Source organism: Gastrolobium bilobum, unplaced genomic scaffold (genome assembly GCF_033153095.1).
Source record: "Gastrolobium bilobum isolate Gb01-03AN ecotype WA unplaced genomic scaffold, APGP_CSIRO_Gbil_v1 utg69964, whole genome shotgun sequence".
Lineage (NCBI taxonomy): Eukaryota > Viridiplantae > Streptophyta > Magnoliopsida > Fabales > Fabaceae > Gastrolobium > Gastrolobium bilobum.
In genome coordinates, this window is record NW_026899392.1 from 61,605 (window position 1) to 75,479 (window position 13,875).

Consider the following 13,875-nt stretch of genomic DNA (forward strand, 5'->3'; position numbering starts at 1 on the left):
TGGATGATAACATGCAAGAGAGAAATGAGCCTGAGCCAAAGAGCCCAAAAAAAGGATGGAAAGGTAGTGGGAGTAGAGACTCCTTCGGAGAGCCTGTAACCCACTATGAAGGAATATGCTAGGAAGCATGTCTCATACAAGGACACCTTGCTCCACTTCAATGGAGATTTGGAGGAATCGATAGCGATGATGAAAGATGAATAAAAAAGCATAAAAGAAAGGAAGAGGTAGATGAGCCATACATGGGAGACCCTTTCTGTCTTACATATCGTTTCTCCATCGAGACTCACAAAGAGAACTGCAGGCAATGGCAAAATACCCTAATTGTGAAACCGTTGGGGAAATGAGTAGGGATGAGGTTTCTTATTAATTGCCTTCAAAAGATGTGGAGTTTAACTGGAGCACATAAAATCATTGATCTCGAAAATGACTACCTTTTTGTCAGGTTCTCGGACCTAAAAGACTACATCCATGTTCTACACGAAGGACCGTGGATCGTGGCTAATCATTGTGTGATTATTCAGAGATGGAGGCCTCTTTTTTACCCTTATGATGAAACTTTCAAACGTTGTATGGATGAGTATTCCAAGACTTCCTATAGAGTTATACACCCCACATCATCTATAGCAGATTGGGAATATATTTGGTAAGATATTGAAGATAGACCGTAACTCGATACATAGGGGAGAAATGGGAGGTGGGGAGATGACAGAACGTGCTAGGTTTGCACGAATATGTGTCGAGGTGGATCTACGAAAGGGTTTCTTTCAAAATTCAAAATTGCAAACTGTGTTTTCCTTGTTGCATACAAGGGGTTACATCTAATTTTTTTCTCTTATGGTAAGTACGGTCATCAAAAAGACCAATGCACTCAAGGAAATGACAATAAGGAGATGTTTGGACAACAAGAGAAGAAGCAAACGAACAACAATCAACCGCAGGTGGACACCGCTGCTTTTAGGAGTTGGATAATAGTTCAAAGTAAGGTGAAGGGTTGAAAGCCAAAGATGGCGCCACCGAGGAAGATAGTTGTTATCAAACAAAATGTAACAGGCTCTATGCAAAAGAAACCTAGAATCTGGCGTTTCCTTACATAATTGTCTTACATTCCCTATTATTGTTCGGACTATAGACCAATTATAGCATGTGAAAATCAAGTGAATTAGAATGCAGTAAGAGACAAACCTTTTTGTTTCTTGGCATCTTGGCTAACGACAGAGGGGTTTTGAGATATTGTGAGGAATTGTTGGGGTAGTGACCTTTCTTGGATTCACGCTAGTAGGGAATTTCAATAGTAGGCAAAGCAATGGCACTAGAATTCTTTTGTAGAGCTCAACAGATGCAAAAGTAACTTGTATTCCTACATCCGAGGGATTGACAATAGCTTGGCAGTGCATCCAAACCACCAGCTGGAAAACTCCAAAAAACCCTCTGGGGGAGCTCAATGAGATCTACCTGAGGGAAGAGTTAACGTGGTTTTAATGATCCAGGAGTAAATGTCTAGCTTTGGGAGACAAAAACACGATGTTCTTTCATTCCACTACTCTCGCTAGATGTCGCAGAAACAAAAATAAAACTATTTGCAAGGACGATGGAGAATGGGTAGGAGATCCGAATGAACTTGTCCAAATGGCTATGAGTTTCTTTCAACACCTATATATTGATGATAACCCACTTGGACCCCCTTCCCACTTTGTAGAGCTTTCCCATCTCTAGCAGACCTTTCCTCCACCATTGCTCGTAAACCCATGGATGAAGAGATCAAAGCAATAGTCTTTGATATGGGACCGTTCAAAGCCCCAAGCATTGATGGGCTTCATGCAACCTTCCTACAATCTCAATGGGACTGGGGAAAAAGATCAGTTTGTAACCTAGTCCACGAGATCTTCGACAACCTAACTAAGGTTAAGGATATCAACCAAACACTTATTTGCCTGATCCTAAAAATGGATAACCCATAAACAATCAAGCAATTATGGACTATCAGCCTTTGCAACGTGATCTTCAAAGTAATAACAAAGATTGTTGCTAATCGATTGAAATAATACATGCCCAAGGTAGTGTTACTGAACTAGTGTAACTTTATTAAGGGGAGGCAAGGGATAACAATGTGATAATTTCCCAGGAGATTGTGCATTCCATGAGATCTAAGAAAGGGCATGAGATCTAAGAAAGGGAAGAAAGGCTGGATGGCCATTAAAGTTGATCTAAAAAAGGCATATGACCAAGTAGACTAGGGATTTTTGCATGACACATTACAAGATGTCAGATTGTCGGACCCTGTGATAAACCTTAGCATGCATTGCATCCTAACTTCCTCCATGAATATGTTGCAAAATGGTGCAGTCACGACATACTTTAATCCATCCAGGGGTTTAAGGCAAGGAGATTCATTGTTGCTCTATTTGTTTGTCCTATGCATTGAGAGACTTTGTCAAATGATCCATGCAAGAACTCAGACTTGAGCATGGAAACCAATAATTTTGAGAAAGCATAGGCCTCCTATATCTCACCTATTTTTTGCTAACGATCTAATTCTTTTTGCAAAAGTAGGTATGGATTAGGCAACTACGATTACCAGAATCCTTGATTTTTTTTTTTTTTTTTGCAGGTTTTCAGGTCAGAAAATTAGCCCAGAGGAAACACACATAGTTTTTCTCAAAAAAACTTCAATCATAATAGGGCTAGTAAAATAAGCCAATATATGGGATTCAAACAAACTTCAGAGCTTGGTCGCTACCTGAAGATCCCTCTACACCACAAACACACAAGGCAGGGCACTTTTGCTCACATTTTGGATCGCCTAAAAGCTAAATTACATTCATGGGTGCAAAACTCTCTCTCCCTGGATGGTTATCTGACATTGAGCAATTTCATACTCTCATATATTATGGTGTATCCCATGCAGACTTGTCTGCTTTCTGTTTGGACATGTGACGAGGTAGGAAAGCTAACGTGAGGGTTCTTATGGGGATCTTCAGGGCAGAAAAGGAAGGTCCATCTTATACCTTGGGGAAGTATTTGTAAACCTAAGAAAGAATGAGGTCTCGGGCTACAATCAATGACTCAAACAAATAAAGCTCTTCAATAAAGGTCGTCCACTATATGATTACGAATAAGGAATCTTTGTTGGCAAGGGTGCTATGCAACAAGTACGAAGTAGGAGAAGAATTAATCCCTAACATTCTAATACACAGAAACCCATCGAACTTATGGAGAGGCATAACTAAAGTCTGACCTCATGTGTTGACGAAACCAAGATGATGATAGGGAACGGTAAGCAAACACGATTTTGGTTGGATCCGCGGGTCCATGGACATCAAAAGCTGGCAGAGCATATAGTTAATCCTATCCCCAAGAGCAAAGGGACTAGAACATTGAATGCTAGATGGACAACAAAGGAGAGAAACGTGGACCTTTTTGGGCATCTCTTACCAGCGAGTGTTGTTAGGAAGATAACTGCCATTCTTCCTCTCTTTTCTCTTAATGGAGAAGATCTTGGGCTTGGTCAAATGATGGATGTTTCTCGGTGAAGTCAACTTATCATTCCTTAACAAGTGTACGGGAAACCAATGGGAACTTGAACTAGGAAAGAATATAAAGGTGAAATGGTCCAAAACACATAAAATCTTTCCTATGGCTATTACAAGGAGCAAACCTTATGACAAATGATAGAAATGTGTCTAGACACCTAACACTCTCATTGTTGTGTCAAAAGCATGAAAACAATGTTCTTATTGTCAAAATAACGTTTTTCAATGTACTAATACGTGAAAAACTCTGTTAGATCATGTTTTAATGTCTGTTTGCAACTCAATTAAGGCCCATTATGTGGTTTTTACCTAAAACAATGATTCATCCACATATTTAAGTTATTTTTCAAAGGAATTACTAAGTTCTTGAAAATTCTAGACATTTGAGGCACATTTGACATCAGAGAAATGTGTTTTTCATGCCTTTGAAAGTTGGAGATAAGTTAGAGGTAACATTACGCTGAAAATCGTGAAGATTCATCAGATCGATGTAGTTTGGGGAAGCCTTTACCTTTTCTTGCGTTATTATTTATACTATGCTAGGCTAGTTTTCTTTGTAGTTAGGGATATATGGAACCTAATCAAGTCTTTATGTTTTTGAATAATCTTTAATGTAATATTTTCTTTTTATATTGAATGAATTTATCTTTTCTTCATGCCCTTCTATGAGTTCTTGATCTTGTGAGTTCATTTAGGATTTGTGTATGGCAATATAGATGTTTGTACAAGAATCGAGCTTGGTAAATTCATCACTAATTCATATGACTCTAAAGATAGACATAGGGATTATGCAATATTTATGACTCTTGCATTTAATCCTTATTTTTTTAAGAACAATTGGGTAACTAGAATTCTTTAAAGAGAGTAAATAATTACGATATCAAGGAATTAAGCCTTAATTAACTTACGGAAAATCGATTGGCGATATAAAAAGGATGTTTAACTAAGTGCTTTAATAGAACATAAAGAGGAGATTAGGGAAAATTGAAACCCTAATTGTGTTTTCTTGACTATGAAGTAACTCAATTATTGCTTTCTTGCTTTGTTTTTAATTTAGTTTTCATTCAACTCTCTTGATCAAATTTTCCAATTTAAGCAAAAATAGAGAATTAGTGCTTGAAATCTAATCTTTGTGGAACGATATTCTTACTCAATCACTTTATTATTTGTAGGACCGGTGCAGTTACCAAGTCCACAACAAGTTTTTTAAGTCATTGCCAAGAATAGTCCTATTTCAACATTAGCAGTCTTTATTCATCTGGTTCCTTTACTATTTTTCGTCTTCTTTTATTTCAATCGTGCAATTTTTTGCAGCTTCATTGTTATTTTTTTTTAAAAGTAAATATATATTTAATAATATTATTAAATAATTATAAATTTTATTTTAGAATTGAGTGATATTTTCCAAATGTCCAGGCTCAATGCTAAAATTATTATTTTTATTAAGTTAATCAATATATTTTTTGAAAAAATTGATATAAATTTACCTTTTAAAACTTTATATATTTTCAAAATGTGAACTAATAAAGATGTGCTCGGAAAGATAAAATAAATTTTTGTTTGACGCTATTTGTAATTGATTTGAAGAATAAAACAATTGTAAATAAAAATAATGATTTGTAATAAATGAAACTAATAAAAAAAGTTCTTCATCATACTTTATTTTCATACATCTGCGGTTACGCCTTTAAGGCAATCTTTATTCATCTGGTTCCTATACTATTTTTTTTGTCTTCCTTTATTTCAATTATGCCATTTTTTGTTTTGAAAAAAAGGTAAATATGCCTTTAATAATATTATTAAATAGTTATAAAATTTATCTTAGATTTGAGTAGTATTTGCCAAATGTCCATCCTCCAATACTTAAATTAGTTTCTTAATTAAGTTAATTAGTATGCTTTTAGAAAAAATTGATGTAAGTTTAATTTTTTATAACTATATTTATTTTCAATACGTGAACAAATAAAGATATGGTAGGAAAGATAAAATAAAATAATTATTTGATGCAATTTGTAACTGATCTAAAGAATAAAGAATTCAGCCAAAAAAAAAAAGAATAGCAATTGTAAATTAAAAACATTTTGTAATAAATGAAATTAATATGAAAATTCTCTGTCTCTCCTTATTTTCATACTTATGTGGTTACGCCTTTAAGACATTCTTTATTCATCTAGCTCCTCTGCTATTTTTCCGACTTCCTTTATTTCAATCAGTCATTTTTGGCTAAGTAAACACGCATTTAATAATATTATTAAATAATTATAAATTTTATCTTGGATCTGAGTAATCTTTGTCAAATGTCCATGCTCCAATGCTAAATTTTATCTTAGATCTAAGTAGTTTTTCTTATTAAGTTAGTCAATAAATATCTCTTAAAAATCGATATAAGGTTAATTTTTCAAAACTTTATTCATGTTCATAATGTGAACACATAAATATGTGCTTCCATAGATAAAATAAAATTTTTGTTTAGTGAGAATTGTTACATATAAGACCAAAAATATACTTGTGAATAAAAAATATTTTGTAATAATTGAAATTAATAAAAAATTCTTCCTCTTACCTTATCTTCATATTTATTCAGTTACGCCTTAAAGACAAACTTTACTCTTCTAGTTCCTCTGCTATTTTTTCGTCTTCTTTTATTTCAATTGCGCTAATTTTCATCGCTTCATTTTTTTAATAAAAAAACTAAACTTGTATTTAATAATTTATTAAATTATTATAATTTTTATCTTAGATCTGAGTAGTCTTTGCCAAATGTTCATGCTCCAATGTTAAAATTATTATTTTTAATTAATTTAGTCAATAAACTTTTTCTGAAAAAATCGATATAAGTTTAATTTTTTTAAACTTTATTCATTTTCATAACATGAACAAATAAAGACGTGCTTCGAAATTTAAAAAAAAAAGTTTGTTTGATTCAAATTGTTACTTGTTAGGCCAATAAAATTTTTGTGAATAAAAATATTTTCTAAATGAAATAAATAAAAAAAATCTCCTCACCTTATCTTCATATATATTTGGTTACGCCTTAAAGACAGTCTTTATTCATTCGGTTCCTCTGTTATTTTTTTCGTTTTCCTTTATTTCAATTGCGCCCATTTTTTGCCGCTTCGTTGTTATTTTTTTTTTATAAAGTAAACATGCATTTAAAAATATATTTAAATAATTATAAATTTTATCTTAGATCCGAGTAATTTTTGTCAATAGGAGTGTAAATGGGTCAAGCGAGTTGTGAAGGACCTATAGCTTGATCTGACTTGGCTTGACCCATTTTAAAAGTAGTACATGCTTGAGTTCATTAAAAGTCTTGTTTAGAAATCAAGCCGCATGCCAATTTTAGCAAGTTTGACCTCTAAGCCTCCAAGCCCGACTCTTATTTTTTAATATATAATATTTTATTATTTAAATACAGTAATATCTTATTTTTTAATAATTAAATATATTATTATTTTTCAATAAAATAATATCTTGTTATTTTTAATAAAATAATATCTTATGATTTTTTAATTTTTTATAATTTTTGCAATCTTCTTTCTTTTCACTTGACAAAGACATATTTTCTTAATCCTAAATTCATTCCCCATCACTGTTCTTTTTGTTAGGAATGTGGCTTCCATACTTAAGAGATGGGATGAATTGAGTATTACAAATTTTTCACAAAATCCCCCTTGTTTCTAAATTAACATTTTATAGAAACTTTGACATATGATAAGCTTATAAATATATAAGCAATAATCTACAACAATAATATGATATATACTAGGACATACATAATATCAAAGAAGCAATTAAAGTGCTAGAAATAAAGAGTTTAGAGTCTAGAGAATTGCAAATACAATATATCCTTGTTCGATCACCACCACTGGTGGCCTACGTCCAAACTGAAGTAGCTCAATTAAATCTTTCACTTTCTTTCGAGCTTCACGGGTACTTGACAAACCACTACAATGTTGGACAAGTGGCTTCAAACTCAATTAAATTTTTTTTCGCAAAATGCCTCACTTTCTTTCTTGAAAACGAATTTCTTAAGTATATATGATTTGCCACAAATAGAGACTAAACAATAGTAAATAACTCGAGCAAATAATTGACAAGATATGCTCAAATGATCTAACAATGCTTATGCAAAAGATAAGGGTTGGAGAGATTGCAAATGAGATGTATCCTGGTTTGGTCACCACCACCGTGACCTACATCCAGACTGAAGTCACTCTATCAACTTTTACTATTCGGTTGAGCTACAAGGGTGCTCAACAAACCACTATAATATTCTCCAAGACTTCGGTCACTTGGAGAGAAACACTTTTCTTTCCCTTACACAAGGGTTCACTTCCCTCTCAATTCAAGAAATCAGATAGAGGTGATTAAGGATGGCTAAGTACTCTCAAAATACAAATTATACAATTTGAAGAACTAACAGGTGTATAGCTTTAAATGAAAGTTGAGCTCAAGTGTATGTAATGATCAAAGTATGTAATCAATGAGCAATAATTGGCTAGAATGAGTAATAAAGGTTCAATAATTCATCTATGGTCGTCCACTGTTCATTACTGTTGATGTGGGTATTTATATTGACATCTCATTTGAAAACTAGCCGTTTATAGCCATTGGGATCCGTACATATCCAGATATTTTTCATGCCCATATTCGGATATTCAGAGTTCAATATCCGAATATTTCATTGCAACACCCTTTTTGCACGAATTCTGAATTTCTTTTCTTTCAAAACGGTTTCTATAACTTGGAATGCATGTAATTGGTTATGGAAACTATTTAGAAGTGTTTAGATCATGTAAGTATCTCTCCAAACCAATTTTGACATATCAAACCATTCATTTTGACATTTCTTTAATGCTTAGTATTAAAGATGCATTCTTTTAAATCAAATGAATGATTTAAGATCGTGAATATGTGTGATTACATTGTGCAAGGCTGCTTATGTACTTAAATTATTTTAGAGACCTTTTGATGCACTTTTGACTTGTTAAACCAAGATTTTTAAGCACTTTATGATTAAGTAGCTATATGTATGACTTGAGCTCATGCAATGCTAGAATCTATACACCTTTACATATATTTCCTAAGTCCTAAATGAATTTACCAATAAGGTCTTGGACTTGGCTTCATTCTTTGAGACTTGATACTTGATTTGCATTGCTTTCACATTTGCTTGACTTCTTTTGGATGTTGCTTCGTTCTTGAGCATTCCTCTTTGAGTTTGTTTGTTATCATCAAAACTATATTGACGTGGTATCATGGTGTATTAACTTTGAGTACGTGGCAACCACATCATCACTTTGATTATTCAATTTCCCCCTTTTTGATCATGACAAACCTTAAATTGATGAAGAAGGTTAGTGTAGCATAAAATTATTCATTTGAAATCCAATACTCCCCCTTAGACCATGTTAGTTTATTTCAATAATTAGATTTCAATATCTCCCCCTATTTACTTTTTAAATTGACTAATTGATTGTTTCTTAAATTAGTATACCTTTTTTCCCCCTTTGGCAGCATCAAAAGGAAGCGAGTAAACCAATAAAGAAGAGAACATAAAAGAGTGTGTAAGAAATAAAAGAGTGCGATCAAATCCCAAGGAAAACAAGATTCATAACATCAAGCCAAAAATGATACATACATGAAAAAGATGCGCGTAGTACTCAAACATATCATAAAAAAAGGATTACAAAGCGTAAAAAAAAAAACATAGTCTAGCTAAGTAAATAACATCAAGCAATTCTAGACTAAGCATCATCCTCGGAGCCAGAAGCTGTAGGAATCTCCTCATCACTAGAAGTATCCTCTTCTGAAGCAGTGGCCTCATCATCCTCATCATTACCGTCATGAGAAACACCATCATCACCGGCAGGAGAAGCAAGACCAAGAGTGGAATAATTGCGAGTGAGGCGAGCAGAGATATCATGATGGAAAGCAATACGAGCATCTTCTTGCCGCTGAAGATAAAGTATGATGTCATGCGAAGAGTAGCCTCGGGGAGCAAGTGGAGGGGGCAGCAGAGGAAGTGGAGCCGTAGCAGCAGAGGGATCTGCTGGCATATCAGCAGCCTGCGGAGTACTCGGATCCTCATCTATGTCATCGGTAGAGGCATCACCATATAAGGCATCATCATCCCATTGCCATTAACCATGTAAGAGGATGATGTTCGTCTTCACAAGCAACTTCTCTTCAAAGCATTTACGACCATTCATGAGCTTCTTTTCACTTCCCCATCCATGGATACACCCTTTAGCTCCATAATACGCTAAATGAGCATATGATATGGCAGGTGAGTAGTGGAGCCATATGATGCGTCTTACATCTAACAGCAGAGTGTGTGGCGCCAGTCGATGGGAAGCTGATTAAGAATGGCCCACATGGTGAAGAGATCATTCTCCTGAGCAATGGCATGATTGGAATGCCTAGGTAGAATGATGTGAGATATCACATATAGTAAGATGCGAGAGGAGATACTCAGCTTCTTGGCTGAGAGTTGGACCAAGTTGGTCCGTGCAGTCCTAGGACGGAGGATGGAAGTCACAAACTCCACACGGTCAAAGGAATGAAAGTCCAAGAAATGAATCCCATCAAACTTGAGTGGCTCATCAGCATCCTCCAACTGGAAAGTGTATTCAATTAGCTTCTCCCAATCATCAGGGGTGACCAGAATGTTGACTCCCTTGACGTGAGAGCGCAAAGTGCCACGAGAGTAATCCAGATTCTTGTAGAATGATCTAACAAGTACCTCCGAGTATGGACAATGGAGTGCAGCAAATTGACGCAAGCTGACAGCGTCAAGAATCTGGCAAATCTCAAATCCCTGAGCAGCAAAGAAGTCAACGTCCAAGTACTTCGGCTCCAAAATAGGACGAGTGGAGAACCGTTCGATGAATGTACGAACCTCTTCCGCATTTCCATCAAAGAGGCGATCGAAACCGAAACAGACAACAGGGTCAAAGGCAGAGGTAAGGACATCAGCCCTCCTCTTGGATCGGCGCTCACGCTCACCATCAGCCATCACTTGGAGGGAATCGAAGCTAGTACAAAAATTGAGAAAAAATAAATAAAAATTTCAGAACTGGGGATCAACCAAAACAGGGAAAAAAAAGAAAAAATCAAGGCAGTCCCAATGAAAATGTGGATACACGGAGAAAAAGAAGAAGAAAGGTTTAACAATGTGAGAGACCAACCTAAAGCACACGAGGAATGGTATGGAGCCTTGGGAGGATTTCGGAGAGCTTCACACGGAGAGTTTCCAACAGAGAACAGAGACCCCAAAGGAACAGAGACCCCAAAGGATAAGAATGAAGTTTAGAATGTGAGGATGAAAGAGAAGGAGGGTCACAATGTTCGTAGAGGAAGTGGGGTGATGGAAATGGATTTGGCAGATAGGGAGAAATGTTTAGGGTTAGAGAAGGAAAACAAAAACGAAGTCAAATGAATGGTCATCTATTTTTAAAAACATCGAGCGTGAAAAATATCCGGATATCTAGTTCACCATATCCGGATATTGTATCCGGATATATATATATATATCCAGATATTGTATCAGGATATTTATATCAGGATATGATATCCGGATATGCATATTCAAATATTCAATCTGAAATATCTGAATATATCCAGACAGATATGAAAACATACCAAAAAGCTACCCTTAATCCAACAAAACATGTCATATGGCATACAATTCACAGCAAGCAGTTAAGAGGTATATAAAATGAATATATTTGGCTATGAATTGTGAAAAGTACCAATGCAACATAATTCAAGGTATCTGATGTGCCTCGGGCAAGTGTGGTTTTCTGTGTTAAAATTGATAAGAATTGAGTCATAAAAGAGCAATTTAAAATATATTTGCTAATTATATTGATTCTTTCTATGTCAATAATATTTCTCACCTATTGGTTGTGTTTATACAGGAAAAAAGAGTGAAAATTACAAATTATAAAAAGCCTGTAGACGCGACTCCACACAGATTTATCACAGTACAATGGATAGCAACACGGCACGGACCGACACCACACTGGTGCGAACTCGCGCCAGTTTGCGAACTTCACAGCGGTACTTTGCAAGTGGCGCCAACCGGCACCACTATGGCGCCAACCGGCACCACTATGGCGCCAACCGGTGCCGGGTCTTTGAAGAACCGAAAAGCCACAGTAGCATGGCGCCACTTGGCGCCAAAATGGAGCCAAGTGGCGCCGAAGTCCAAGCAAGGGTGGCGCCATTTTGCACTAAAAATCCACGCCAAGTAGCGCCACTTTGTTGAAGCAAATTGGCGCCAAGTTACGCCACTATGGCGCCAACTGGCGCCACTTTACGTGAAAGCTGTTCCGACTTTGCAATTTTGGGCAGAAGCGCGGCGCGAAGTGGTGCCAAACCGGCGCCAACTGGCACTGGGTTGCGGGAAAATTATTCTGTGTTGTCATGGGGATATTTTTGGAAGAAAGAAAAGAGGCTTATAAATAGGATCCTTATGACAGAATTAGGGGAAGACATATTCTATTGAAGTGAGACGACGGTGGAGCTCCGGGAGGATTCTAAAGAACAAGTTCTTCTTCTTCTTCTTCCCTTTTACTTTATGTTTTTATGAATATTGGATTTTTAGCCATGATTATGTTTGGCTAGTTTACTTTTTATTGTAGTTAGGGTCACAAACCCTATGTGAACCCTTTTTACGCTGAATATATTATTTTCGCTAGTTTATTTTAATATATTTTATTTTTACCCTGTGCGTATTGTTTACTATTTCTGTTAGACTTGATCAACCTAATAGGAGATAATAATTTGGGAATTAGGGCTCGCAATAGGAATATTGGGGTTTTTTGATTCTGAAAGGGGGTAAGGTAACAATTTATGAATGCTCTAGGGATAGACGTGTGTGAGTTGCAGTCGCTTGATTTATCGTGATTAATACTTAATTTCATGCGGGGTTTCTAAGGGATTAGGATTCCAATTGAATTAAAGGGTTAGATTGCCAAGGGATTGAGATTTAACTAATTATTTTAGATGATAATTTGTCTGAGTTATTAAATTGAATGAACGTTGTCAATCAATCCAAAGTTTAAAGTGGGGATCATATAGTGAGTGTATCCTAGCTACAATGCTTTTCTCATTTTTACAAATCAAATCATTCCTGTTCTTATTTTTATTCTTCATCACAGAAAAATTACAAAAACAAGTCTTTATTTCAGTTCTCAATTTCACATAAATCGACATTATTTGTCACAAACAAACCCTTTTGAATTCTTCCATTCTTCAAAGGAATATTAATTGATATTCGACCCAATCCCTGTGGAGACGATACTCTACTTACTTTCTATATTACTTGTGCGATCGGTATACTTGCCGGCGAGCATCAGTATCTTTGCAAAGCTTTTTATATGATCAAGTTCGTGATACCTCATCGAAGTAAATACCCCTAAAGGAATGCATCTGCAAAATTGACTTAAGGAAATCTTCAACGCATAAGTCAGTAAACAAGGTTGATATTGCATTGAAACTAAAAAACTACCCATGTATGTTTACAAATATGATGAATTAATCAAGCCAATTTCTCTTCTCAAATTGTAAAACAATTCTTTTGGGTGATGTTTGGTAAAAATTTCGGCCAATTATTTTGAAGATTCCACAAATTCAAAAATACAATCACCGTTTTGCACATGATCTCGAATAAAATGATGTCTAATGTCAATATGTTTAGTCTATGAGTGCATTATAGGATTCTTGGTGAGATTGATGGCACTAGTGTTGTCACATCTAATGGGGATGTGATCAAGTTCAACCCCAAAATCCTTTAGTTGTTGTTTCATCCATAAAATTTATGCACAATAACTACCAGCCGCTACATATTCCGCTACGGCCGTGGACAATGCTACACTATTTTGTTTCTTGCTATGCCAAGAAACTAACGAGCAATCAAGAAAGTGGCAAATATCACTAGTGCTGTTCCTATCCAATTTGCAACCCTAAAAGTCGGAATTGGAATATCCTATTAGTTCACATGGTGCACTTTTAGGGTACCATAATCCCATTTATGAAGTGCCTACAAGATATCTCAAAATTCTTACGACATTTAAGTGTGATTCTTTAGGATTAGCTTGAAATCTAGCACACATGCACACGCTAAACATTATATCCAGCCTACTTACGGTTAAGTAAAGAAATGAGTCAATCATACCTCTATATCTAGTGATCTCAATGGGCTTACCTTCTTCATCCTTGTCTAATGTACAAGATGTACTCATGGGAGTGTCAATGGCTTTTGAATTCTCCATCCTAAACTTCTTGAGTAATTCTTTACAATATTTTCCTTGGTTGATGAAGATATCATCCT